Genomic DNA, 6,537 nt, shown 5'->3' with positions numbered 1-6,537 from the left:
TTAGTGGGAACACACATATTGCATTTATGTTGTTTTATAAAAAATTCATTAGCCAAGTGACGTAATGAGGCTAACAAGGGAAAGACAAGGCAGGACTTTCAGCCTGATTATTTATTTTGTGAGTGGATTTTAATGTCTGTGGTACTTATTTCTAAGAAAAGAGACATTGCACTGATTTGTTAAATTATTATTAGTTGCATAGTCTTTTTCATTTCATCTATATTTTCTTTTCTCTAGCTTTGTGTCTCCTCTCTTCTTTCTTATTTTTGTCAGTTATCTAGTAACTCTACACTCTCTCTACAAAATTTTCTCTTGTACGATATCATTGCCTACCAACGTTTCCTTCACTGTGAATAATACTCACTCTTCCAGTCTCTGCTGCCTTATAAAATTATTGCATGTTTAAAATCTAGAGACCTGTCAAGCATGTCAGCTTTATGACATGGAGCAAGCCTCTCATCCAGGCTGCTGGGTTGCCTGGCAACCATTTCTCACTTCTCTGATGAGTCATTTGCCTGTTGCAAAGCCCTGCTGAGGTAAGCAGAACCAGTCAGAGAACAACTGCAGAGCAGGGACTCTGCTTGGTTTATTAATTATTAACAAGAGGTTGGGCAGTACAAGATACCTGGGAGGGCTGGACTTTGAAAAGGTGGAGGAATGGAAAAAAAATCCATCCAAGCCAGTGTTTCAGGGAATTTTTCTTTTTTCCTACAATAATAGTCTGTCTGCTAGACTGAGAAATCTCATATTCTGAAATGGCCTAGAGAATAAGTTTCCATTCAACTTATCAATAAAGGAAATTATTCGTAGCTCAGGGTTGAAATGAGGGGTCCTTAGTGCTCTCTGAGTTTGGTTGTTTTCTTGCAGATGTTTTATTACCCAAACTAGATAACATCATCAGGGCTAGTAAGGAGAGTGATTTGCTCTCCATTTACTCACTTTCGTTGCCAGCAGTTTAAACATTAATGGCTGTGTGTTGCGTTATTTTGAGGGGACAGTACATTTACACTGTTATACAAGCTGTATACTCACTACTTTACATTGTAGCCAAGTGTCATTTCTTCAGTATTGTCACATGAAAAGATATACTTAAATATTTACAAAATGTGAGGGGGTGTACTCACTTCTGTGACATACTGTATATTCTAATGGTTGCCCTATCAGTGTTTGTTGGGTGGTCTCAGATATTCTTTGGTTGGGCTATATACTGTTTGCTTGTTTGGCAGTTCCTTGATTGAGTTATTGTTTACTTGATTGTTAATCTAATGTTAATCTTGGAATTAATTTATGCTAATCTGGGTGCTAAATATTGGTGGGGAGATGTTTTGGTCTTTTTGTTCCTTTCTTGGCTTGTTGATTGTCTCTTTTACCTAGTGTGTATATATTGTTTATGTGTGTATTGATAGCTAATTTGTCAGAGTGCCAGGCTTCTAGAAATTCCCTAGCATTTTTGGACTTAGCTTGGTCTAGGATGGTCACTGTTTTCCAATTGAAACTATGGTTAAACCTGTCCATATGTTGTGAAATTAAAGAATTTTCATCATGTGTTCTGACTGCTAGATGGTATTCATGGATGCATTTTGCCAGCCTTCTGCCTGTTTGCCCCACATAGTGACTGTTACAGTCATTACACTGTAAGTTGTAGATGGCTCCTGTTTTTTTCTTCTAGGGCTGCTGGGTTTACTTAGGATGTTTTGGAGGGGGTTAGTTTGTATGCTATGCTGATTCCATGTGGTTGTAAGTAGTCTGTTGGTGGTTTCTGAGATGTTCTTGATGTATAACAGTGTTATTCCCCACTCCTTACTAACACTGATGATGTTACATATTTTGGGTAATGAAAATTTTATTAAAATATTATTTCACTGTTGTGAGTTTTAATATGCTGCTGTCTTTTGCAATTATTTTTTCAAATGAAAGAACAATGACAATAACAAAAATCCAATTGTAAACTATCTGGTGCTTCTCAAGAGTCAGAAAGTTCTAAAAATCAAATAAATAAATAATAATTTTCAAAGAAACCTAGATAGTATACTTGGGATAGTCATGTAAACTGAGAAAAATTCTACCTCAGGATAACCCTTATGCAATTTGTAAGTTTTCTTCTGTTGTTCCTTTTCTTAAAGAAGTATGACATGAATTATCTTGATTCCTTTGGAGTGACAATGTAAAAAATAATGTTATTTAGACCCCATGGACAACGTTCCTCTAGGCTTTCCTGTCCTCTACCATCCTCTAGAGTCCATTTAAGCTCACGCCTACTACTTCAGTGACTCCATCCAGCCATTTCGTTCTCTATTGTCCCCTTCTTCTTTTGCCCTCAATCTTTCCCAGCATTAGGCTCTTCTCCAGTAAGTCCTTCCTTCTCATTAGATGGCCAAAGTATTTGAGTTTCATCTTCAGGATCTGGCCTTCTAAAGAGCAGTCAGGGTTGATCTCTTCTAGGACTGACCAGTTTGATCACCTTACAGTCCAAGGGACTCGCAGGAGTCTTCTCCAGCACCATAGTTCAAAGGCCTCAATTCTTTGGCGCTCAGTCTTTCTTATGGTCTAACTTTCACAGCCATACATTGCAACTGGGAAAACCATAGCCTTGACTATAAGCACTTTTGTTAGCAGGGTGATGTCTCTGCTTTTTAGTATAGATTTGCCATAGCTTTCTTCCCCAGGAGTAAGTGTCTTTTAATTTCTTGGCTGCAGTCCCCATCTGCGATGATCTTGGAGCCCAGGAAATTAAAATCTGTCACTACCTCCATTTCTTCCTCATCTATTTGCCAGGAATTGAAAGGGCATTTTGGTCCCTAAGAGATGTAGTAAAAAAAACCCATGACCATATCACTTAACTTCAACAAACTCCTGAAAATGGACACAACAACGGAGAGGGAAGGGAGAGAGGAGTAGAGGAACAGGTAGGAAGGAGAGAGGAGAAAGGAGGAAGAGAGAGAGAGAGAGAGAAGAAAGGGAAAAGGAGAGGAAGAAAGGGAGGGGAAATAAGAATAGGAGAGAAGGTTAGGAAAAGAGGAAGAAGGGAGGAGTGGGGGAAAGGAAGGGGAAGGAGAGAAGGGGAAGGAGAGAAGGAAAGAAGAAAGTTGAAAAGAATAGAAGAAGGGAGGGAAGGGTAAGAGGGGAGAAGGAGAGGAATGGTTGTGGAAGAAGGGAGATATGGAATGGTAGAAGAGCAACCCCGAATGTATTTTAAAGTTTTAGGATGAAGAATGAACCAATATGGAAACCAAAAGATAATATGCGTGATAAGAATGGTTAAAGAGATTGTACATTTATATATGTTTTATGAGAAATAAAAATTAAAAAAAAACTTTAGCAAACCTCACAATCCTGGTTGCTATCATCAAGTGAATCTCATGGTCATTAGGCAAAGCAACTTCTTGCCGGTTTCCCACAATGAAAATCAGTGGGGAAACTGGCAGGAAGTTGCAAGTGCTAGACCACATGTTGGGTGGGAGAGAGAGTGACAGTAGGCACAGGGATGTTTGTGAGGCATGGCAAGGTTGCATGAGGGGGCAAGGGAGAGTTGGAGAGGATGCACAAGGGTACAGTGGGGTTCATGAAAGGTGCCCTGTGGGTAAGGGAGGATGCATAGGGGTGCAGGAAGTGGGTGGTGCAGTGTGACCACAGAGGAGCTGAAGGAGGAAATTTACCCGCTAAGGTTGCCAGGTGTCCACTATTTGAGTGGACAGTCCACTTTTTTCACATTATGTTCACTATTTTTTTTCACAAAATAGTGGACATTTTTTTTTATTCAAAAGCTTTATGATTGTATATTTTTTAATATTTCTCAACATTGTACTGAAATTAAAGAATTATTCCTTAAACACAAAGAATTGATCAAAGCTGCGCAGTCAAATAAAAAATACACACGACAGCAAAGTAAAATGTAATTTAATATTTTACATATTATATTTGATAGTTTGAATTTTAAGTAAAGTTTTGAAGTGATTATTTTAATATGTGTTAAAATGTTTGTAAGAAAATATATAATTTAATTGTAAAAAAATTTTTTTATTTTTTTACTACTTAAACCCCCCCCCCCGCTTCTCCGCTATTTTTTGGAAGCAGACCTGGCAACCCTACTTACCCCAATGAGTTGTGACCTTCCCTGCCAGCTTTCCCATTGACTTTCTGGAGAAGGCAGCCAGTAAGGTTGCAAATAACTATCACATGATCATGAGGTGCTTGGCAATGGGTTATAAACACAACTGGTTGCCAGCCACCAAGATCATGGTCATGTAATGGCAGGGCTACCGGGACAGCCAGAATTCTAAGGACTGCTCAAAACCGCCATTAATTCAGTATTGTCATAGCTTGGAATGATCTCTGACTGAATAGTCTTAAGTTAAGGACTACCCGTATATCCCCTGGATTCTTAGCGGAATATACAGAAATATAATATTTCACTCTGTGCAATGAATAGTCTGACCTTATGCATGTTTATTTTTTAACATTTTAGAACATTTTATTTTAAAATTAAGTAAATTCTATTGATCCAGCAAAATTTATCTCCTTGTATGATGGCCTGAATTTCAGCTTTAGCTTGCACTTGGAGTGTTTTCCCAATAGTGAGTAACTCAACATTGGCAATACTTTATTCACTCAATTTTTTTCATGACATCCTTAACATATTATTATCTTCCTGTATTCTACGCTTTGACAATTTTTTTAGATTACACAAAATATACTCCTTGGAAGGGAAAAAACACAAATGAGTATTTTTAAAAAGTGTAGGGTATATATGTGAAGTTAGATATCAATAAGTGGTACTGACTTATTGTCAGATTTTTTTTCTCTGAATTTCAACTATTTTTCTGTCAATATCTTGTTTCCTTTGCAATTTATGCTGAAACTTATTATTATTAGAAAATATACAGTATTATCAACAAAATGACAAATGCTATTTGACAAATGCTAAATTTAAAACATTTATTTTAAACCTGGAGTTTTTCAGTGAATTTCATATTTATTTCTGTTATCTTGCTCAGAACACTTAAAACATTTTAATGTTATTGAAGCAAAACTAGCTGACAAACTACACTCAATGTGTGGCCCTTAATGGAACTACATCTACATGGAGGGAAGTAGGCAGTCGGGTACTCCAAAGTTTCAAGTGGAGTACTATTCAATATCTTCATAAACGATTCAGATAATGGAATCGAAGGGGAACTCATCAAATTTCTGACAACACTAAACTGGCAGGAATAGCCAATACCCCAGAAGGTAGGTTTAAGATCCAGATCGATCTTGATAGACTTGAACACTGGATCTATCCTACAAAATGAAATTCAATGTAGAGAAAAGCAAGGTCTTACACTAGGAAAGAAAAACCAAAAGTACAGGTATAGATTAGGTGAAACCTGGATCAATAGCAGTAACTGCAAGAATGATCTTTACATTTAGATTTAAATATGAGCCAGCAGCGTGTGGCAGCAGCCACAATAGACAATGGATCAGTGAATCCATCCACAATGAATAGTAGGATCAGTGGTGGGTTGCCCCCGGTTCGCACCGGTTCTATAGAACCAGTAGTAAAACTGGTGGGAGGCTCCGTCCACCGACCCCAAAGTCATCAAAATGCCTCTGCGCATGCGCAGAAGCTTCTGTGAATGGCCCCATTGCGAACCAGTAGTAAAGGTAAGTAGAACCCACCCCTGAGTAGGATGCATTAACAGAGGGGTAGAATCAAGATCATGTGAAGTCCTAATACTGCTTTACAATATAAGACCACATCTGGAATACTGCATCCAGTTTTGATCACCACATTACAAAAAAGATGTTGAGACTTTGGAAAAAGTGCAGAGAAGAACAGCAAAGATGATTAGGGACCTGGAGACTAAAACATATGATGAATGGTTGCAGGAATTGGTATGGCTAGTTTAGTGAAAAGAAGGACCCAGTGTTCCAATATTTGAAGGGCTGCCACAAAGAAGAGGGAGTAAATCAATTTTCCAAATCACTGGAAGGCAAGACAAGAAACAACAGATGAAAACTAATCAAAGAGAGATCCAAACCTAGAACTAAGGAGAAATTTCCTGACAGTGAGAACAATCAACCAGTGGAACAGCTTGCCTTCAGAAGTTTTGGGTGCTCCATCACCAGAGGCTTTTAAGAAGAGACCCTGTCTGAAATGGTATATGGTCTTCTGCTTGAGAAGGGGCTGGACTAGTAGACCTACAAGGTCCTTTCCAATTCTGATATTCTATGTTTTATGTTCTAATTATGTAATGATGGCCAAAGAACTGGAATTCATCAAGCTTGGCACCACCTTAGTAATGTACTGTATCCCTCTTTTCATCTTGTCTGTCATCTTATCTTTGGGGAGTTGAAGTGGTGACTTTCAAACTCTTCTGCCTATAGCCTCAACACACAAAGCATCTGTTTTACAAAATGAGATACTTCAAGGCTGTGACAATTCTCTCTTGGTGGGGGAGCTTGCCTGACAGCCTTCCTTTTCCCCACACAGTTGCACAGACTCCATGGCACCCAACACTCATTTCCTTGAGTTTTCTAAGTGCAGAACTGTTTTCT

The sequence above is a fragment of the Pituophis catenifer genome, unplaced genomic scaffold (genome assembly GCF_029215685.1).
Source record: "Pituophis catenifer annectens isolate HBS135680 unplaced genomic scaffold, rPitCat1.0.hap2 SCAF_8, whole genome shotgun sequence".
NCBI lineage: Eukaryota > Metazoa > Chordata > Lepidosauria > Squamata > Colubridae > Pituophis > Pituophis catenifer.
Note: the sequence above shows the minus strand (reverse complement) of the source record.